Raw genomic sequence first — 23304 nt, forward strand, 5'->3', positions numbered from 1 at the left:
GAGGGAGACCCCTCCCTTCCACACCACTTCCCTTCGGGACAAACCGGTAATCTCCCGCCCTGGGCGGTTTTGTCTAGCGGGTTCCGGATGGACTGGTGTTCCCAGCACCCCCCCGGCACGTGTCCACGCGCGCGGCCCCGGTACGGAGTATGCCCTGCCAGTAGGTGACTCAACGTGGCAGTGGTTGAGCGCGGGATGAGGCCCGGCCCTGGCGCGGGGCGCGGGCTGCTAAGGCCCTTTCCTCCTCACGCCCCAGCGGGCCCCTATGTTCCTGTCCAGCCGCTCCATGTCTTTACCCCGGTACTACCTCCACCCGCAATCGCCTCCTCTCCGGACTGCGCGCCCGTGGCCTCTGCGTTTCAGTTCAAAGGTACCGACTACGCGGTGCTTCCCAGTTCTGAGGCGGTTTAGTCAGCGGACTCAAGGCGCACTCGCTGCCTTCCCCGGTCTCCCAGCAGGGGACGAAGTCCCCAACCTGGCTGCCAGCCCAGGTGCTGCAGTGCAGGTCTGCGTAGGAGGCCGTTCCCTTCTCCAGTCTGAGATCTCCGGCGCGGGGCACGCGTCTACCACCCTTAACCCAGGGCTGACCCGGTTCCACGATCGGTTACTTGTTGCTGACTGTCCCCAAAAGGTTTCTTTGTAAAATGTGGGAAAGTTCTTGAAGAGACACCTGGAGCAGTGTCAGGGGCGCTTTCGGGAGCCCTAGCCTCCAGGAGCAGATCCTAGGGTCTGGAGAGCCGGCCTCAGGGCCACTCCAGGAGGCTGGTGGGGCTGGACTGGCAGAGCCCAGCATCCTTCTGGTGTGCATCATTCCCCTTTGACTCGGGGATGAATCCCAAGGGACTTTTCACTTGTTTTTGTGAGTGATCGCCTTAAGCGCGACCGAGGTGCGGCCAAGGAGAGAGGTCAGGCCTGAGGCCAGGAGTCTTCTAGAAAAGGCTTTTCTTGTCTTGAAGGCGGGGCATGGTGGCTCAGTCTGTAATCCCAGCACTTTGGGAGGCTGAGGCGGGAGAATGACTTGAGCCCGGGAGGTCGAGGGCCGCTGCACTCAGTCTGGGCAACAGAGTGAGACCCTGTCTCAGAAAGAAAGAAAAAAAAAGCCGCCCTTCATCTTTCTCTGGACATCTTGTAGCCAGAAAGGAACCCTAGAACCAGCCACTTGCAACCACAGGAGGAGCAAGTCTGACAAAAAGCCCACCTGCTGATGAGGGCAGAGCCTCCTAGACCTCCAGCCTGTTCCCACAACACCCCCTCCTTGTCCACCTCAGCTACCTTGACATTCCCATCATGCTCCTGCTGCCTCGGTATCTTCACACCTGCCGCATTTTCTGCCTGGCATACTCTCCATAAATCACCCATGCCTATTGCTCTTCCAAACGTCAGGTCTCAGCGGCCTTGGGTGTGCCGACAGACACACACACACACACACACACACACACTGCATCAGGCCCCTGGTGACACATTCTCACACCCCCTGTACCTCCTTTTTAGAGTCACAATGAGCCTTCATGTGTGCTTCTCCATAGTGGTGGTTCATGGGGCTGTAACCAGTCCCTTTTTAGTGCATGCCCAGTGTCTTCCGCGGTGCTCGGGCAGCACTGGCTAAATGATTGCATGGAGGACCATCCTTTTGTTCTCCTGCTGGATGACAGTGAATTCTCATTTTCAGGTTTACCATGGAGCCATCTCTGCAATGCAGCCCCTTCCACATTGCCCCAGCCCCATGGAGCTGGCGCTCCCATGGCGCTGTGCAATTGCCTGTTCCTGTGTGCCTCTGCTCCCCTGACACTACGAGCCCTGGAGGGCAGGGCCAGGTGGTACTTGCCTTTTGGACCATGTCTGGGACACAGAGGGCACAGAGCCACTGTCTCTGTAATAGGTCCCTTGCCTGATTGCAGGGCAAGTCCATACACCCGAAACACCGGGTTGCAGCAGAAGAAAGAGGTTTAATCGCAGGGCTGCCAGACAAGATGGGAGAAAACCTCAAATCTCTCTCCGAGAAGTTTGGGGCTAGGGTTCTTAAGAGTTTTAGAGCAGGCCAAAGTGTGGAGATTGTTGATTGGTTGAAGAGTGCAGAGTAAAGTCATGGGGCCAGGGAGAAGAAAAAACTTTATTCTCATGCTGATTATGTTCTTCTGGGCTGTTCAAACTGGTTGGGGTCACTTGTTTCACTGGAATTTGGAATCTGAAAAACATTTTAGGCTGGGTGCAGTGGCTCATTCCTGTTTTCCGAGTACTCTGAAGGCCAAGGTGGGTGGATCATCTGACGTTAGGAGTTCGAGACCAGCCTGGCCACATAGTGAAACGCCGTCTCTACTAAAAATACAGAAATTAGCCGGGTGTGGTGGCGTGTGCCTGTAATCCCAGCTACTCGGGAGGCTGAGGCAGGAGAATCACTTGAACCTGGGAGGTGGAGGTTGCAGTGAGCTGAGATGGTGCCGCTGCACTCTAGCTTGGGCGACAGAGTGAGACTCTGTCTTGGAAAAAAAAAAACTGAAAAAACAAACGAAAAAAACGTTTTAAGCAATTCCTAAACAAAAGCCTGTGATTCTAACAACAGAAAGCCAAACTGTAGGAACAGTGGGGATGCAGATGGTCAGTATCCAGTGCCACGGGAAGTTCTATAGAAGGAATTTAGTCAAAGCACAGCCTCATTAATGCTTAATTATAACTGTTAATGCTTAATTATAACTATATTTCTGTGTAGAATGCTTGTTAACCCTGTGACGACAGCTTCACCAGAGGAGCCCTTGGGAGCTTATACTGCCCAGGCCTGTCTCCGCCAGGTTCATGGAGCAAGTACAGCCCAGACTGGCTGAGGAGGAAGGACTGTGGCCATACTACACCTATTGGGTGTCAGTCAACTCTCCAGAGATCAATTCTTCCATTAGCAATGCCACAAATAATTCCTAATTCTCCAAATTCCAGTTTCCCATCTAGCCAAACACACAGTCACTAACATTACATTGTGGTTCCACTTACAAATGACTGCATTTTCAGGTGGAGGTGTTCCTTAAACCATTCTCTCTGGATGGCATTCCTTCCTCCCTCCTCTTCTTCATCCCCATTTTCAGTCCGTAGGATGAACTTCTTTGTATGTAATCTCCCAAACATGTACCGCTGGAGTTCTCAGCTTTGACCCCCATCAGACTACGCATGAGGCAGGGTGCAGATTCTTCCACTTGCACCTCCTCTCCCCTTCTCTTCCTCCGCCGCCTTTTAAAAAAGTTACTTGTCCCATTTCTACATTGTGAAAACACGTAGATTTGCATTCCATTCCTCAGCCCTGAACCACACCTTTGTTTTTGTCTTGGATCTGCAATTGAAGATATTAAAAGCTGTTTGCCATTCCTTCTGCTGAATATTTTCTGCTATCTCTTGGTTGGTTAGAATTAGTCCTGCAGAGTCTTCTCTTTTTTTTCTTTTTCTTTGAGACAGAGTATCACTTCTGTTACCCAGGCTGGAGTGCAATGGCGCGGTGTCCGCTCACTGCAACTTCCACCTCCCAGGTTCAAGCAATTCTTCTGCCTCAGCTTCCGGAATAGCTGGGATTACAGGTGCCTGCCACCACGCCTGGCTAATTTTTGTATTTTTAGTAGAGATGGGTTTTCACCATGTTGGTCAGGCTGGTCTCAAATGCCTGATCTTAGGTGATCCACCCGCCTTGGCCTCCCAAAGTGCTGGAATTACAGGCATGAGCCACCGTACCCAGCCCAGAGTCTTCTCAAGAATGAAATAGTTACAGATGATAAGTGTTTACAGAGATAAGACATCTGATATCTGAGTTAATAATTTTTATAGCTGGGTAATATCAGGGTTCATTTTATATTTATGTATATATATATATATATATTTTTTTTTTTTTTTTTTTTGAGACGGAGTCTTGCTCTGTTGCCCAGGCTGGAGTACACTGGCATGATGTCGGCTCACTGCAGCCTCCGTCTCCTGGGTTCAGGCGATTCTTCTGTCTCAGCCTCCTGTCTCAGCTCATGCCTGTAGCTGGGATTGCAGGCATGCGCCACCATGCCTGGCTAATTTTTGTATTTTTAGTACAGACAGGATTTCACCATGTTGGCCAGACTGGGCTCGAACTCCTGACCTCAGGTGATCCTCCTACCTCAGCCTCCTGAAGTGCTGGGATTACAGTCGGGAGCCACCGTGCCTGGCCCATTATATTCTATTTTTGTGTATGACATTTTCTATTTTTAAAAAGGTAAAAAAGTTAAAATAAAAATTTTATAAAAAGAAGGGCTTATGTGAACAGTATTCTGATTTTTAAATGTTTGGTTGGTATTGTTAGTCTGTAGCCTTTAGACTTTATCCCTGGCTGGATTTGAGGTTTGTGGCTCCCTCTTCAGCTTCAGTGTCTTCTAGGTGTGGCTGCACTGCCTTCTGGCATAGAAGGTTGAGCAGGCCCTACGTGTCTGATGCACATTGAAGTTTCTTTTTTTTATTTTTAATTTTAATTTATTATTTATTTTGAGATGAGGGTCTCACTATGTTGCCCAGGCTGGTCTCAAACTCTTGGCCTCAAGCAGTCCTCCCACCTTGGCCTAACAAAGGGCTGGGATTACAGGTGTGAGCCGCTGCACCAGCCCCCTACTGGAATTTTTTTTTTTTTTGTAGAGACAGGGAGGGTCTGGCTCTGTCACCCAGACTGGAGTGCAGTGGCCTGATCATGGCTTCCTGCAGCCTCAAACTCCTGGGCTCAAGCAGTCCTCCTACCTCAGCCTCCCAAGTAGCTGGGATTACAGGTGTGTGCCACCATGCTCAGCTAATTAAAACAAATTTTTTTTGTAGAGATGGAGTCTCACTATGTTGTCCAGGCTGATGTCAAACTCCTGGGCTCAAGTGATCCTCCCACCTCAGCCTCCCCACAGCACTGGGATTACGGGTGTGAGCCACTGTGTCCGGACTCCCACAGGAATTTCTATTAAGCAACATGATATTTCTGGCTTGTTCTCTTTCTTTATGTTTAAAGTACAATAATTTTTCTAGAGTTTGTCTCAGTGATTATGGTTCTGGTTCACTGTTGCCTGGTGTGCAGTTTGCCCTTTGAATACTAATTCAAGGCTGGGCGTGGTAGCTCAGGCCTGTAATCCCAGCACTTTGGGAGGCTGAGGTGGGAGGATAGCTTGAGCTCAGGAGTTTCAGATCAGACTGGGGGACAGTGATACCCCATCTCTACAAAAAAATAGGAGAAGTATCCAGGTGTGGTGGTGCACGCCTGTAGTCCCAGCTACTTAAGAAGGCTGAAGTGGGAGGATCCCTTGAGCCCAGGAGTTGGAGGCTGCAGTGAGCCATGATTGCGCTACTGCACTCCAGCCTGAGTGGCAGAGTGAGATCCTATCTCCAAAAAAAAAGTATATATGTATGTGTGTGTGTGTGTATATATGTACCTGTGTATGTGTGGGTATATGTATACATATATACCCAGAAGACAGATTGTTGGATCATAAGTTAGCTCTATATTTAATTTTTTGAGGAATCCCCATAGTGTTTTTCTTTCTTTCTTTCTTTTTTTTTTTTTAGACCGGGTCTCACACTGTTGCCCAGGCTGGAGTGCAATGGCACGATCTCAGCTCACTGCAACCTCTGCCTCCTGGGTTCACGCAATTCTCCTGCCTCAGCCTCCCAAGTAGCTGGCATGACAGGCACACACCACCACACCCGGCTAATTTTTTTTTTTTTTTTTTTTAGTAGAGATGGGGTTTCACTATGTTGGCCAGACTGGTCTTGAACTCCTGACCTTGTGATCTGCCCATCTCGGACTCCCAAAGTGCTGGGATTACAGATGTGAGCCACCATGCCTGGCCTTCCATAGTGTTTTTCATAATGACTATATCAATTTGCATTCCCACTGATAGTGTACAAGGGTTCCCTTTTCTCCACATTCTCACCAACACTTGTTATCTTTTGTCTTTTTTTTTTTTTTTTTTTTTTTTAGAGATGAGGTCTCCCTGTGTTGCCCAGGAAGGAGTGCAGTGGCTGTTCACAGGTGTGAACATAGCACACTATGGCCTCGAACTCCTGGGCTCAAGTGATCCTCCTGCCTCAGCCTCTGGAGTAGCTAGGACTACAGGCGTGCACCACTGTGCCCAGCTCCTGCATAATTGTATTTTAAAATATTTGCTCTGTTCCATTGCTCAGCTTTCTTCTTTGGGAATTCTAAGTGTGAGTATGAAGTTCTTTTCTTCCTACTTTCCATATCTACTGTTGTCTCCCAAATAATGTGTATCTTTTTCATTCCTTTTTTTCTTTATTTTTTCCATTTCTGTTCTATAGGCATGTACTGTGGTATCTACCTTCTTGTGCTTCTTATCTGCGATGGTTTGTTTAGTCTTTTTTCTTCTATTCATTTCTGAGATATATTTCTCTTCTGCCTGCTCTTGCTGTCTGGCCATCTCCTCTCAGAGTTCTGGCAACTGCTTTACAGTCTTCCTTCATAACAACTGTTGTTTATTAAGTGTCTTCTTTTTTCCTAAAATTCATGTTGGAATGTTGACTGTTCTTTTTCCATATTTAAAAATAGTATGTTTTTACTGTTAACTAGAAAAAAGGGAAGGGCAGAAGTACATATCTATGGTATGCTGTCCTTTCTGTAAGAAAGAGAGGATGGGCCGGGCACAGCAGCTTATGCCTGTAATCCCAGCACTTTGGGAGGCCAAGGCGGGCGGATCACAAAGTCAGGAGTTCGAGACCAGCCTGATCAACATGGTGAAACCCCATCTCTACTAAAAATACAAAAATTAGCCGGGCATGATGGCACACGCGTGTTGTCCCAGCTACTCGGGAGGCTGAGGCAGGAGAATCGCTTGAACCCAGGAGGCGGAGGTTGCAGTGAGCTGAGACCGTGCCACTGCACTCCAGCCTGGGTGACAGAGTGAGAATCCATCTCCAAAGGAAAAAAAAAAAGAAAGGATTAAAGAAAATACAGTGTCTCTGTTTATTTGTAGAAAGTGGAGGAAGGCCAGTCACAGTGGCTAACGCCTGTAATCCTAGCACTTTGGGAGGCCGAGGTGGGCGGGTCACTTGAGGCCAGGAGTTTGAGACCAGCCTGGCCAACATGACAAAACACTGTCTCTACTAAAAGTACAAAAATAAGCCAGGCGTGGTGGCACATGCCTGTAATCCCAGCTACTCAGGAGGCTGAGGCATGAATTGCTTGAACCCAGGAGGGAGAGGTTGCAGTAAGTCAAGATTGTGTCACTGCACTGCAGCCTAGGTGACAGAGCAAGACTCTGCCTCAAAAAAAAAAAAAGTGCAAGAAGGATAAACTAGAAAATAAAGGGATTGGGAGATTGGTTACCTATAGGGGGCAGGTGGGAAAGGGGTGGAAAGAGGGAGGGAATGGGAACAGGCTAATGGGAATAAGAAGAGAGTGACACTTATCTGAATATATCTTTTTTTTGTGGTTCTCAGAACCATAGTAATGTTCATATACTCAAAATATAGACAAAACAATTAAAACCAACCAGAATATAGGGGAGGGAAGTACCCAAAATGGAATACAAACACTAAAAAGTGAACCTAACTCTACTACAAATGAAAATAACCACACTCCAAAGAAAAAATCCAAGTAACCTTGAAAATCAGTGTGTTGACTGGATTCTGTAGGGTTAAATGCAGCAAGCCCTCTCCATAAATTCTGTAATCTAGTCAGTAAATATATTCTTTCTCATAGGATTGTGGGTAAGCAATTCTGAGACAACTTTATATAGTAGAATTGAATGCATAAGTAAGTGTATCATAAATAATAAGAACTGGATTTGTCACTACTGGAGAAAGAAATTAAAAATAAAAAACAGGGAACCCTCTTCCAACACCCCATGTGGTGTTGCATTGGAATCTGAGGTATCAATATAAACTCAGGATTTTTAATTTTTATACTAATAAATGCAGAAATATAGCTGGGCACAGTGACTCATGCCTATAATCCCAGCACTTTGGGAAGCCTGAAGTGGGCGGATTACTTGAGCTCAAGAATTGAAGACCAGCTTGGGCAATATGGTGAAACCCCATCTCCACAGGAGTGGAGGAAAAACCAGGCAGAGGGAACCCCAGGACATTGAGGGGCTCTGGCTGCTGTATGGGACACGCTTCTGGAAACTTGTCCCTAATAGGGCATCAAAGCCAGGCCAGCAGGGGCTCCTGCTCTGTCAGAGGTTGGAAGCCAGGACTGCATCTTCCCATCTTACTCTTGGGATGCAGGTCAGCTGTTTTCCTTCAGATGAGAGTCAGGTTCCAATTTTTTTTTTTTGTTTAGTTTTTGAGACGGAGTCTCGCTCTGTCACCTAGGCTAGAGTGCAATGGCGCTATCTTGGCTTAGTGCAACCTCTGCCTCCCTGGTTCCAGCAATTCTCCTGCCTCAGTCTCATGAGTAGCTGAGATTACAGGCGCACACCACCACGCCTGGCTAATTTTTGTGTTTTTAGTAGAGATGGGATTTCACCATGTTGGTTAGGCTGGGAGGTTCCACTTTTATAAGATGAGAAGAAGGGCTGAGGTCATGCCCATTCTGCCACTTTGCTGAGTCCAGAGCTATGATGAAGTGAAGAAGAAGGCACAGGGCAGGACAAAGAAGGGGGCTCAGGGACTCAGGAGTTTTCCTTGGCAGGAGTCAACTTGCCCCACCCCTGAGAAAACTCTGACCGTCTCGGCTGCCAGGGAGGAACACAGGGACTGGGGAGGAGGGGACAGGGAGGGGAACAGTCTGCTGCTCTGTGCCCTGGGAGAGAAGTCTGATGACAGCAGTAACTCAGGAAGGGTTAAGAATATTCCTAAAATAGCCAAGCCACAGTCTAAGCCAGTCCATGAATGCCTCTTCCAGAGAGCAGATCTGTAGCAGGAAAAGTCAGCCTGATCTTTGCCCTACTGCCTGCTGCCTAGCCCTGGCTGCTAATTAAGCCTCCCACCCTGTCCACTTCACCAACTCCTCTTGTCCTAGTGGGGATGGGGTAGTAGTAGTCAGAGGAGCCAAATCACCCCAATCAACAGGGAACTACAGCTGGGACCAGGAGCACTGGGCCCAGTGGCCCCCCCATCCACACTCCTGGGCTGAGTCAGGTAGGGGGACATAGGGAGACAGACAGGCAAAGTGCAGGCTTTGTGCATGGGATGGAGGCTGCCAGGAGAGAGCAGCCAAATTCTCCCACCCACACACATGCATCGCCAGCCATGATCAGGTGGGACCTCCAAGATCATCATCAAATACCGCCATCTCCTAGCTCCATGTTCCCCTACACTTAGGGCATCTTGGAGTGAGACAGGCAGGGAGGGGTTGAGGGAGCCCCTGCATGAACAAACCATATCTTTGTTTCAGGGGCAGGACCAGGTACATAATTTGCAGGACCCAATGCGAACTGAAAATGTGGAGTCTGTCGTTCAAAAATTGTTAAGAATTTCAAGGCAGTGACAACAGAGCATTAAACCAAGTTCAGGTCCCCTCTGAGTGTGGGGCTTTTGCCACTGCACAGGTGGCACCTTTATGAAGCCATCCTTGTGCAGGGATTTGGTTTAATGAACATTTACTAAGCTCCCACTACTCAGCTCTTCTGGCTCTGTAATGTGGTGTGGCTCTGTGTCCGCACTCAAATGTTAATTTTGAATTGTAATCCCCACGTGCTGGGGGAGGGACCTGTGGGACGTGATTACATCATGGGAGTGGTTCCCACATGCTGTTCTCGTGATAGTGAGTGAGTTCTCCTGAGATCTGATGGTTTTATAAGGGGCCTTTTCCCTCTTCATTCTGTACTTCTCTCTCTTGCTGCCATGTGAAGGACGTGTTTGCTTTCCCTTCCACCGTGATTGTAAGTTTCCTGAGGCCTCCCCAGCCATGTGGAACTGTGAATCAATTAAACTTCTTTCCTTTGATTAACTTCTAATCTATAACTAAGGTCTGAGTCCTGAAGACCTTCCTCTGGAGCCTCAGTAAATTTAGTTAATCTAGATGGGTCCAGGTGCTGCAGGTGATTACCCTTATCTTGTCCCCTGCAAAATCATGGAGGTTTGGGGAGTTCTTTAGACCTCCTCTCGTATGGAGGTTTGTTTTCTTTTTTCTTTCCTGCAAGGACAAAGTAAATTCTATGATGGTTTATGTATCATTTTTTAGTTTATTGCCTAAAATTGAGGCTCAAGTTTGTAGACTACATTTTTAAATAAAATAAAACTTTCTAGACACAGAAATGTAGGTGAAGCTGTTCCTTTGGTACCATTTTCCGAATTTACACAGAGTTGATAGCAAATTTTTCTCTTTATCTTTCCTTGAATTGTATATATGCATATAAATGCTCTTAAATTCTTAGTGCAACAGGGTGGATTGTCATAACAGGGAATGTTCTTAGCATAGAGCACAAATCTTCCCACTGCTGACTAGGCTCTGGTCACATAGCACCCCGAGCTGGCCTTCAACTTCCACTTCTCGGTTCTTTTGCTTACCTTCTCTATTTCTAGAATGGCTTTGTCATTTCACTTGTCTGTCTGGTAATATCCTACTCCTGTAAGAATCAGTGAGTTCTCGTACATACTGATCTAAATTTGCCTCCGGTTTGAACCTTTTTCCAGTTTTCCAGGCAAGGCTGATTTATCTGTCTTCTATGTTTCCATAACAATCTTTCCAAGCATAATACAGTAAAAAGAGAGCTGATTCATCATGTCCTGTCTGTTTCCCTCTGGAGACTTCGGAGCTGACGTGAGGGTACAGGTGTGCCCCTGTATAAGATCTTTGGTCGCCTTTGTCAAGTTTAGCACAGTTCTCAGTATGTAATTGTTCTCAGGTGCCATTAAACTGGACCTGAATAATTGAAGGATTGAAAGTGTTCAGGAATCACCCAGGATGCTTCAATACTTCATCCTAATTAGGGATATGGGGAAAGTTTGCATGAGAAAGAAGTTTTTTTTTTTTTTTGAACTTTAAGGATAAGTTAAAATTCAGTAGGCAGAATGGTAATCTTGATAATTTTTTATTTTTATTTATTTATGTTTTTTTTTTGAGATGGAGTCTCACTCTGTCGCCCAGGCTAGAGTGCAGTGGTGCCATCTCGGCTCACTGCAACCTCTGCCTCATGGGTTCAAGCGATTCTTTTGCCTCAGCCTCCCGAGTAGCTGAGACTACAGGCACCCGCCACCACGCCTGGCTAATTTTTGTATTTTTAGTAGAGACGGTGTTTCACCATATTGGCCAGGCTGGTCTCAAGCTGCTGACCTCATGATCCGCCTGCCTTGGCCTCCCAAAGTGTTGGGATTACAGGCATGAGCCACTACACCCAGTCATTTTTTATTTTAAAATGTTCATTTTTTACTATTTTGATACAATAACTTATTTTTTAAGAAAAGGCAGAAATCACTGTTTATTAGAAGGCAGATTTTACTGATTTTTATACCCCTAGATTTGTTGCATATCAAACCTATATAAAACATCTATAAATCAAATCATTAATTGCCCCAGTGTAATAATTCTATATATGGATGTAATGTTTGAATCTTCAGGAGCTTTAATAACTTGAAGGCCTTTTGATTGCTTTAAAATTAATTCTCATTGTATTTGTTTATATTGTATCATTAAGCAAAAGTACAGAGTAAGCAATTAGTGTGATTAATTCCTCTTCTGTAATACAGTAAAGCACTGCCTCCCTAGACCAATTCTCTGGGATCCCTGGAAGACACCTGGCATCCAGCAAGTCTTTTTTTTTTTTTTTTTTTTAATTTTTCTTGTATTATTTATTTATTTATTTATTTATTTTTTGAGACAGAGTCTCGCTCTTTCGCCCAGGCTGGACTGCAGTGGCGCTATCTAGGCTCACTGCAAGCTCCGCCTTCCGGGTTCACGCCATTCTCCTGCCTCAGCCTCTCCAGTAGCTGAGACTACAGGGCCCGCCGCCGCGCCAGGCTAATTTTTTGTAGCCAGGATGGTCTCCATCTCCTGATCTCGTGATCCGCCCGCCTCGGCCTCCCAAAGTGCTGGGATTACAGGCGTGAGCCACCGCGCCCGCCCTGGTGTATTTTTAGTAGAGACGGAGTTTCACCATGTTAGCCAGGATGGTCTCGATCTCCTGACCTCGTGATCTGCCCGCCTCGGCCTCCCAAAGTGCTGGGATTACAGGCGTGAGCCACCGCGCCCGGCCTGGCATCCAGCAAGTCTTGACCCCTCTTTAGAAAGCCATGGAGAAACTGGAGGCAATTCTGTTAATTATTCGCCCTCTAGAGGCAATTCCATTAATTACCTTCCCTCACCTATCCATGACACAATTTCTCCAGTTACATAGAGAAGGCTGTTATGTGTCTCTTGGCCAGACCCTTTATTTCATAGATGTGGAAATTGAGGCCATGAAGGATGAGGTGAGTGTTCAGAGTCCACATGACTAGTTAGTGCCCAGAGCCTGGCCTGGACTTCTCTCTTGTTCTGGGGCCTTGAGTTCTCTCCCTCTTCTTTAGTACACATGGCCAGAGGTAACATAATCTGTGCATCACATTTGCATTTGGAGTGCATCTGTTTTGCATTCATTTAATCTTGTTGAGATGGTTTGCTTGTTGACCTACTCAGTCAGTTATCTTTTCACCTTTGTGAGTTGAGAGCTTTGTGTATTAAGTCTGTAAAACTTTGCATCTTGGAAAGTGACATTATCTGTAGCAGACCCATACTGTTTTCAGATGCATCTTAATTGTGATAGTGATAGTGATCCAAGAGATCACATGTTTTTCTGTGCTATTTCAGAATACGCCTTCTTAATCCAAGTAGAGATGGAGTCAAAAACAACAGAATACTATATTTTTGTTTCTTTTATTTAGGTAAAATATCTGTTTTCTGACAAGACTAGGACTCTCACATAGACTGCCATGAACTACCTACAAGAAGTATAGCATTGCCAGAATAACCTGTGGTAAGTGTGTTTATCACTTACCGAACATTTTACTTGCATTCTTTCTACAAAATGAGTTTATTTTTAGCTATTTAGTCAAATTATCTTGACTTTCTGATGTTTTGAAAGAATATTTATAATAGATTTAGGTATTTCATTAATATTGAATGTTTTTAAAACTAAATGCATCCTCAAGGAAACTGAACAGTTAAAACATGCTTTACTTTTGCAAATATTAACCTAATGAGAAATCCCAGGGAATCTGCACATTTGTGTTTTCTATCTAACCATTATTAATTTCTTAGTGTATGTTTTGATCGCACTTTTTAAAATATATGCTAGCAGATTTTTCTAAGCTTTCTTAAAACTGTCATTATAAAATAGTTGTAATACTAAGGTCAAGAATTTAATTTAGTATCATAGATCTAACTCATTAACTGTATTTATTTATTTATTATACTTTAAGTTGTAGGTTACATGTGTACAACGTGCAGGTTTGTTACATATGTATACATGTGCCATGTTGGTGTGCTGCACCCATTAACTCATCATTTACATTAGGTATATCTCCTAATGCTATCCCTCCCCCTCACCCACCCCACGACAGGCCCTGGTGTGTGATGTTCTCCATCCTGTGTCCAAGTGTTCTCTTTGTTCAGTTCCCACCTATGAGTGAGAACATGAGGTGTTTGGTTTTTCTCTCCTTGTGATAGTTTGCTGAGAATGATGGTTTCCAGCTTCATCCATGTCCCTACAAAGGACATGAACTCATCCTTTTTTATGGCTGCATAGTATTCCATGGTGTATATGTGCCACATTTTTTTAATCCAGTCTATCATGGATTAATCCAGTCTATCAACCCAAATGATGGACATTTGGGTTGGTTCCAAGTCTTTGCTATTGTGAATAGTGCTGCAGTAAACATACGTGTTCATGTGTCTTTATAGCAGCACGATTTATAATCCTTTGGGTATATACCCAGTAGTGGGTTGGCTGGGTCAAATAGTATTTCCAGTTCTAGATCCTTGAGGAATCACCACACTGTCTTCCACAATGGCTGAACTAGTTTACAGTCCCACCAACAGTGTAAAAGTGTCCCTATTTCTCCACATCCTCTCCAGCACCTGCTGTTTCCTGACTTTTTAATGATTGCCATTCTAACCAATGTGAGATGGTATCTCATTGTGGTTTTGATTTGCATTTCTCTGATGGCCAGTGATGATGAGCATTTTTTCATGTGTCAGACTGTCTTTTGATCACAGTTTTGTGACCACTCTGTTTTCCCTCTCTCTGGCAGTCACTTCCCAGAATTGACAAGAAATTCATCCTCAGGTGATTTCTGCTAAGTAAATCCTAGCACTTCTTGACACTTTAGAAAAGGCTTTGGAATAATTTTATATTAGCATTTCTCACCTGCATATTTTTACATGTAAATACAAGTTGCGTATACATTACTTTGAAAGAGAACCAGGATAAAATTTAAAGAAACATGGTTTTAGAAGTCCAATGGTAGTATAAGACGTCACAAAAAACAGACTGCTCTTGATTCAGTACTTCCTACTTACTCCCCAGATGCAGCCAACTTCAACAATTTTTACTTAAAAAAATCAATCTTTATATTTCAAAATAATATGTTTGTGTGTGTGACCTATCTCTCCCCATCCTGCCCCACTCTGGCTTTACCCCCTTTAGAAGCATTTAAAATTTTTTGCATATCCTTAGCATATACTGTTGCAATTATGGGGTAGGCTTTTTTTTTTTTTAATTTGTATGTTTAATGAACCCCTAATGGTACATGTCTGTTTTTCTTGTTAATTCTTGGGAATGTCTTTCTGTTGTTTCTATAATAATCTTCTTCCCCTCCAGCTTCCCTGTTTCTTCTGAATCTTTTGTTATCTTGTTAGATATTGAACCTCTTGAGTTGATCTAATTTTTGTCATCTTTCTCTCTCATTTTTTGTATTTTGTGTTTAATTTTCTGGTATCTAATTCACCTTGATTTTCTATCTTTCTGGCGACATTTTCATATGCTCTCACTTTTCGGTTGTCAAAAATGTTCTCTTGACCTTGCCCTTGCATTCTGTTTTCTCTGCCCACCTCTTTGATTCTCCCCATTGCCGTCTGGTGTTTTGGTTTCTTAATTTTATTTTATAGGCTTTCTTCAAAGGCCTGGTGATCATTTGCTGTGTGCTTATATATTTTTATTTTTTCACTGGGCAAAATACATGTAACATAAAATGTATCATATTAACTATTTTAAGTGTACAATTCAGTTGCTTTAACTATATTCATAATGTTTTGCAATGATTTCCACCATTCTATTCTAGAACTTTTTCATGTGAAGCTCTGTACCTGTTAAACAGTAATTCCTAACTCCAGTCGTCTTCCAGCCCCTGTTAACCACCATTCTACTTTCTGCCTCTATGACTTTGGCTATCTTAGGTACCTCAGATAAGTGGAATCATACTGAATTGTCTTTTTGTGTTTGGCTTATTACCCTTAGCATAAGGTATTCAAGGTTTCATTGTTCATCCACATTGTGGAATGTGTCAGAATCTCCTTCCTTTAAAAAGGAATAATATTCTAATAATATTCCATTGCGTGCATATATCACATTTGTTTATCTATTCATCTACCGGTGGGCATGGTGTTGCTTCCACCTTCCAGCTACTGTGAGTAATGCTGCTGTGAACATTGCTATACAAATATCTTTTTGGGTCCCTGCATTTAATTCTTGGGGCTATATACCTCAAAATGGAATTACTGGGTCATATCGTAATTCTGTGTTCAACTTTTTGAGGAACCACCATGCTGCTCTCTAGAGCAGACCACCACTTTACACTACTATTAGTAATGCACAAGGGTTTCATTTTCTCCATATCCTTGTCAACACTTGTTATGTTCCATCTTTTGTTTGTTTGCATTATAATAGCCATTTTAATGGGTGTGAAGTTGTACCTCATTGTGGTCTTGCTTTCCATTTCCCTTATGACTTGTGATATTGTCTGCACATAGTTTAAGGTTTATACACTAACAAAGCTGATTACTAGTGGTGTGTGTGTATGGGGAACTGTGTGGCTGCCGAGTAGCTTCCCTGTGGGATGATCAGCCAGAACTCGCTATTGTATTAGGGGATCCCCAGACATCAGCGTTTATAGGTCTTTTTAGTTTTTACGGGTACATAGTAGGTATACATATTTATGGGGTACATGAGATATTTTGATACAAACATGTAATGCATAATAATCACATCAGGGTAAATGGGATATCCATTATCTCAAACATTTATCATTTCTCTGTATTATAAACAATTCAGTTATACGCAGTTATTTTAAAATGTACAAAAAACTATTGCTGGCCGGGCGCGGTGGCTCACGCTTGTAATCCCAGCACTTTGGGAGGCCGAGGCGGGTGGATCACGAGGTCAGGAGATCGAGACCACGGTGAAACCCCGTCTCTACTAAAAATACAAAAAATTAGCCGGGCGTGGTGGCGGGCGCCTGTAGTCCCAGCTACTCAGAGAGGCTGAGGCAGGAGAATGGCGTGAACCCGGGAGGCGGAGCTTGCAGTGAGCCGAGATTGCGCCACTGCACTCCAGCCTGGGCGACAGAGCGAGACTCCGTCTCGAGAAAAAAAAAAAAAAAAACAACTATTGCTGACTATGGTTACCCTGTTATGCTACCAATTAGTAGATCTTATTTATTCTAACTATATTTTGTACCTATTTACTATCCTAACTTCCGCCCACCAACTACATTTCCTAGCCTCAAGTAACAACCATTCTACTCTATCTTTGTGAGTTTGTTGTAATGTTTAGCTCCCCAAAATAAGTGTGAATGTGCAGTTTATCTTTCTGTGGCTGGCTTATTTCACTTAATATCCTCCAGCACCGTTCTGTGTTGTCACTAATGACAGAATCTCATTCTTTGTTATGGCTGAATAGTACTCCATTGTATATATGCACATTTTCTTTGTTCATTCATCTGTTGATGGACACTTAGGTTGCTTCCACATCTTGGATATTGTGAATAGTAATGCAGTAAACATAGGAGTGCAGCTATGTCTTTGATATATTGATTTTCTTTTTCATGTATATATCTAACAATGAGATTTCTGGATCCTATGGTAGCTCTATTTTTAGTTTTTTGAGGAACCTCCAAATTGTTCTCCATAGTGGTTGCGCTAATTTACATTCCCACCAACAGTATGCAAGGGTTTGCTTTTTTTCCATATCCTCACCAGCATTTGTTATTGCCTGTCTTTTGAATAAAAGACATTTTAACTGGGATGAGATGATATTTCCTCATAGTTCTGATTTGCATTTCTCTGATAATCAGTGATGCTGATCACCTTTTCCTAAGTCTGTTAGCCTTTTGTATTTTTTCTTTTGAGAAATGTCTATTAAGATCTTTTGCCCATTTTAAAATCAGATTATTAGATTTTTCTCTATACAGTTGTTTGAGCTTTTTATATATTCTGGTTATTAATCCCTTATCAAATGGATAGTTTGGAAATATGTTTCCCCATTTTGTGGATTTTCTCTTTGTTGATTGTTTCTTCTGCTGTGCAGGAAGCTTTTTAACTTAATGGGATCCCATTTGTCCACTTTTGCTTTGGTTGTCTGTGCTTGTAGGGTATTGCTTAAGAAATCTTTTCCCAGTTTAATGTCCTGGAGAATTTCCCCAATGTTTTCTTGTAGTAGTTTCATAGTTTGAGGTCTTAGATTTAAGTCTTTAATTTGTTTTGGTTTGGTTTTTATATATGATGAGAGATAGGAGTCTTGTTTCATTCCTCTGCATATGGATATCCTGTTTTTGCAGCACAATTTATAGAAGAGATTGTCCATTCTCCAATTTATGTTCTTGGCACCTTTATTGAAAATGAGCTCACTATAGATGGATGGATTTCTTTCGGATTCTTTATTGTGTTTCATTGGTCTCTGTGTCTGTTTTCATGCCAGTAGCATGTCATCTGGGTTACTATAGGTCTATGGTATAATTTGAAGTCAGGTAATCTGATCCTTCCAGTTTATTTCTTTATGCTCAGGATAGCTTTGGCTATTCTGGACCTTTTGTGGTTCCATATAGATTTTAGAATTATTCTTTCTATTTTTGTGAAGAATGTGATTGATATTTTGATAGGGGTTGCATTTAACCTGTAGCTTTCTTTGAGTTATATTGACATTTCAACAATATTGATTCCTCCAGTCCATGAAGGTGGAATATCTTTCCATTTTTGGTGCCCTCTTCAATTTCTTGCACCAGTATTTTATAGTTTTCATTGTAGCAATCATTCATTTCTTTGATTAAGGTTATTCCTCATTTTATTTGTAGCTATTGTAAATGGGATTGCTTTCTTAGTTTTTTTCAAAATGTTTGATGTTCACATATAAAAACGCTACTGATTTTTTTATGTTGATTACGTATCCTGCAAATTTCTTGAATTTGTTTATCAGTTCTAATAGTTTTTTGGAGTCTTTAGATATTTCCAATTATAAGAGATTGTCTGCAAATAATTATAATTTGATTTATTTCCAATTTGGATGTGTTTTATTTCTTTCTCTTGTCTGATTGCTGTAGCTACGACTTCCAGTACTTCCAGAAAAAGCTCAATTAATACTGAATTAACAGTGGTGAAAGTGGGCATCTCTTGTTCTAGATCTTAGAGGAAAGGCTTTCATTTTTTTTACCATTCAGTAAGATACTACTTAATGGGTGTGTCTTATATGAGTTTTATTGTTTTGAGGTGTGTTTCTTCTATACCCTGTTTTTTAAGCGTTTTTACAATAAAATGTTGAATTTTATCAAATGCTTTTACAGCATCAGTTGACATGATTATATAATTTTTGTCCTTCATTCTGTTGATACGATCACCTTGATTTGCATATGTTGAACCATCCTTCTATTCCTGGGATAAATTCCACTTGGTCATTATCAATAATTTTTTAATATGTTGTGGAATTTGTTTTGCTTGTAAATTTTCTTGAGGATTTTTGCATCAATTTTCCTTAGGGATATTGACCTGTAGTTTTCTTTTTTAATGTGTCTTTGGTTTAAGTATCAGCCATTGAAATACTCCTCTCTCTATTTTTTGGAATAGTTTGAGTTGGATTGGTATTAGTTCTTCTGTAAATATTCGGTAAAATACAGCAGTGAAGCTATTGCTTTTAGGATTTTCTTTGTTGGTACTTTTTATTAAGGCTTTGATCCCATTATTTGTTATTGGTCGGTTCAGGTTTTGAAGCTTTTCGTGGTTCAATCTTGGTAGGTTGTGTGTATCTAGGAATTTATGTATTTCCTTTAGGTTTTCTTGAGTCTTTTTGGTGAGCTGGTCAGCTTTCTTCTCATGAAAATAACTTAGTTTTCTGCTAAGGGCTACACATTTGACTGCAACTGTTATGGAAGCTGAATGGAAGCAGAGCGTTGATAATTGTGCCTGTCAGTGTATGTAGAACTCACTTTAAAACCCTATTTGGGGAGGATACTGTAGCCTATCCATATGTGTACCTGTGAGCCCCAGTGTCCCTGGGCTCAGGGCTACTGTGGTTTAATTTCTCTAAAAGATAAACCTTCCATTTATTTCTGCTAGTGGAAGGTTTAGTTGTCTGGCTGCACAGGATGAGGGAGGGTTCTTAAAGGTGGAGTGCTCCTCAAATGGACTGGCAACTTGATCTTCTGTCCTTCATAGTGAAGTTTCTGTATCATCTCATGTTATTTTCAAAAGCATTTTCCTACCCTTGCCTTTGCATTGGCTCCCCAGTCTTCCACCTTCCCTGTACCTCACAGTTACCTCATGTGCCTTACAGGTACCTTGTGCTGTAATTTCTTCAGGTTTCACAGGGTTCTGTTAGGAGAACAGAAACAGAAGGAGGTAATCTAAGTAAACCTGTACCTATTAAATAAATCAAAAACTGATAATCTTCCAAAACAGAAAGCACTTGACCCAGATGGTTTCACTGGTGAATTTCATCATTTAAGGAAGAGATGGAACCAACTGTCTGCAATCTCTTTCAGAAAATAAAAGTAGAAGGAACACTCCCTAATGCATTCTATAAGGCTAGCATAACCCTAATACCAAAAGCAGATAAAAACATTACAAGAAAGGAAAACGATAGACTAATATCTCTTATAAACAGAGAAGCAAAATTCTCAACAAAATATTGGCAAATTGATAGCTGGGTGTGGTGGCTCATGCCTGTAATCCCAGCACTTTGGGAGGCTGAGGCGGGTGGATGACCTGAGGTCAGGAGTTCAAGACCAGCCTGGCCAAGATGGTGAAACCCTGTCTCTACTAAAAATACAAAAAATAGCCAAGTGCAGTGGCGGGTGCCTGTAATCCCAGCTACCTGAGAGGCTGAGGCAGGAGAATCACTTGAACCCGGGAGGCAGAGGTCGCAGTGAGCCAAGATCATACCACTGCACTCTAGCCTGGGTGACAGAGCAAGACTCCATCTCAAAAAAAAAAAAAAAAAAGGATGAATTTTACTGTATGTAAATTATGCCTCAATAAACCCGACTGAAAACAAATCAAAGCTGGGTGGAAGGAGGTTTGGAAAGAATTCAGGGCAATGGAGATAAAATAGTCGTAGCAAGAGAGGGTGATAGGACCCAGTGTGTTTTTGTTTTGTTTTACTGTGTTTTTAGAAGTTGAAAGAGGCAGGTTGGCAAATATGAATAAAGTAAACATTTACATACAGAAAAAAATATATATATAGATATGGGCAAATTGAATGAAATAGTGTATAAAAAGAATTATAAATCACAAGAGAGATTTATTCCAGGTATGTGAAGCTAGTTCAACATTTGAAAATCAATAAATGTAATCCATCATATCAAAGAAGAAAAATCACGTGGTCATATCAATAAATAAAGAAAAAGTATGTGATATCTAACACCCATTCATGATGAAAACTCTCAGCAAACTTGGAATAGAGGGGAATTTCCTTAACTTGATAAAGAATACCTACAACAGCAACCCTGCAGCTAACATAATACTTCATGGTGAGAAGCTAGACGCCTTTCCCCTAAGATTTAAAACAAGGCAAGAATGTCCCCTCACTACTCCTATTTAATATCATACTGGAAGTTCTAGCAAATGTGATAAGAAAATAAAATGAAAGGTAAGAAAGGAGCAATATAGATGAGAAAGGAACAAATAAAACTGTCGTTGCTCACAGATGACATGATTGTCTATGCAGAAAATCTCAAAGAATCAACATATACGTCATCTCTTCATAATGAAATATATGAAATGTACTGTTTTTCCCTGGGTATTGGCTGGATTGTAAAATGCTTCTCCCACCTTCTTACCCCAGCCTTCTTCCTTGTAGGCTAGAGTTACTTGTTATTGGTAAATAGCCACTGTGGAGACTAAGGACCAAAGGAAACACAGAAAGAAATTTTACAGAAGAAAAACAGTGGGCCCAAAGCTGGAAAGAAAACGAAGCGGCATCTGCAGGATCTCCAGCTAGGGGACGAAGAAGATGCCCAGAAGAGAAATCTCAAAGCTTTTGCAGTTCAGTCTGCTGTGGGGATGGCTTGATCCTTTCACAGGTATGTATAGCTGCAGTCTGATGCTTCTTCCATTGATTCTTTTTAAATAGTAGGAGCCTTTCACAGGTGACATTTGGATTCACAAGTTTAGTCACACTCCAAAGGACATGGAGATGCATGCTGTGTGGCTTTTACTAAAATGTGAGAAGACTTCCCATAGAAGCTGCCTTGCCTCCAGCATCTGCACACTGGTTGGTGTTTCTTGCCCAAGATACAAGAATTTATAGAATTTGTTTCTTCCTAAACTTTAAACTGTTTCTATGGTGATAAGTGTGCTTTTTCCTTCTGGATATGTTTTACGAAGTTGTAATATAAAATACAAAAATTACAATATGTAATGCTAACATAGCTTTAGTGAATCCTTGTGATATGCCTATCAGTGTACTTTAAACATTATTCAACTAAATGCTTCCAGCAGCCTTACCAGAGTAGGAATCATTCTTGCCTTCATTTTATGGATAAGAAAACTGAGGTCAAGAAAACAAGTTACCTCCAATCATATAACCAGTAAGTAGGAAAGCCAAATTTAACTCCAGAGCCTCTGATCTCATCTGTTATGATGCACTGCCTCGGTATTTACCTTTTGTTTTTTAAAAAGCTATTAAAATCACTCATAAAACAGATTTAAGGAGTGTTTAATTTTCAACTCTCTATACTATTGAAGTCATCTTGTTACATCTTTATTGAACAGCAGTTATTTGGATGGGGGCCAGTAGTTAACAAATTAATAATTGACAAGTTAATTATATTTATATATTGTCTGTTGTACTCTCTATAAAATATACTAAAGTACTCATCTCTATAAGTAAATTTTAAAAAGTCTACTTATAAGGTTGGTACCTTTTACTCTATTTTGAAAATGAGTTTACTTTTTTTTTTTTTAATGAATAGGACTCAGGATTTGAAGACAAAAAAGCATCATATTCCAGTGGTTGATCAAACTCCACTAGAGCCACCACCAGTAGTGATAGTGGTGATGGGGCCTCCAAAAGTTGGAAAGAGCACTTTGATATAATGCCTCATTCGGAACTTCACCCGGCAGAAGTTGACCAAGATCAGAGGCCCTGTGATGATCGTGTCAGGTAGGAGATGCCACCACAGACACAGAGTTGGCGTGGCTGTTGTCATCTGAGGAACATGCATGTGTTTCTTGTTTTCTTGAGTGGAACATGTTGAATTTTGTCATATCATGTTACCTCTCTTATACTTTTACTAAGTTAGCTATAACTTCAGAAAAGGGTAAGTTCCCAGAGATAAGGATGTGATACATATCTTATCCTGACTGCTCTATGGCTTTGCCAGGCATGTTCCTTGGAAGGGCCTAGCAGGCCTGGTCACTGTGAACACATCATTTAACAGACAGCACGTACCTCCTATGTGCCAGGTGCACGTGCTTGCTCTTATGAAGCCACATGCTGGTGGAAGTGCGCGTTTTCTCTTTTTCCTGTGAGAATTTGTCTACTTTGGGAGATGGCGACCTTTCCAAGTTTGAGGGAAAATGAAACAAACTTCCAGTGGTAGAATGGCAATGTACACTCTGAAATCTCTTGCCATTGCAATAATATAGTTGGATTGAGGCTTTTCTTTATCTTTGGAGCATCCATATTTTCCTTTTGTTGAGACAGAGTCTTACTCTGTGGCACAGGCTGGAATGCAGGGGTGTGATTAGTTCACTGCAGCCTCAACTTCCCAGGCTCAAGCAATCCTCCTACTTTAGACTCCTGAGTATGGCTAATTTTTCTTTTTTTTTCCTTTTTTTTTTTTGTACAGATGGGGTTTCCCCATGTGGCACAGGGTGGTCTCAAAACTCCTGGGCTCAAGGGATCCATCTGCCTTGGCCTCCCAAGGTGCTGAGACTACAGGCATGAGCCACTGTGCCCAGCCCATATTTTCTTG

At 42.3% G+C, this 23304-nt stretch overlaps 1 long non-coding RNA gene across 1 annotated transcript; it reads left to right on the forward strand.

Annotated features, from left to right (window-relative positions):
- The first annotated feature begins 82 nt into the window (after positions 1-82).
- On the forward strand, positions 83-22466 carry LOC131383090 (uncharacterized). Its single transcript, XR_009212838.1, has 4 exons — positions 83-370; positions 12787-12878; positions 21171-21408; positions 22300-22466. It is a non-coding gene; the product is annotated as an uncharacterized LOC131383090 (long non-coding RNA).
- The last annotated feature ends 838 nt before the right edge of the window (positions 22467-23304 follow it).

The sequence above is a fragment of the Hylobates moloch genome, unplaced genomic scaffold (assembly GCF_009828535.3).
Source record: "Hylobates moloch isolate HMO894 unplaced genomic scaffold, HMol_V3 SCAFFOLD_3, whole genome shotgun sequence".
Lineage (NCBI taxonomy): Eukaryota > Metazoa > Chordata > Mammalia > Primates > Hylobatidae > Hylobates > Hylobates moloch.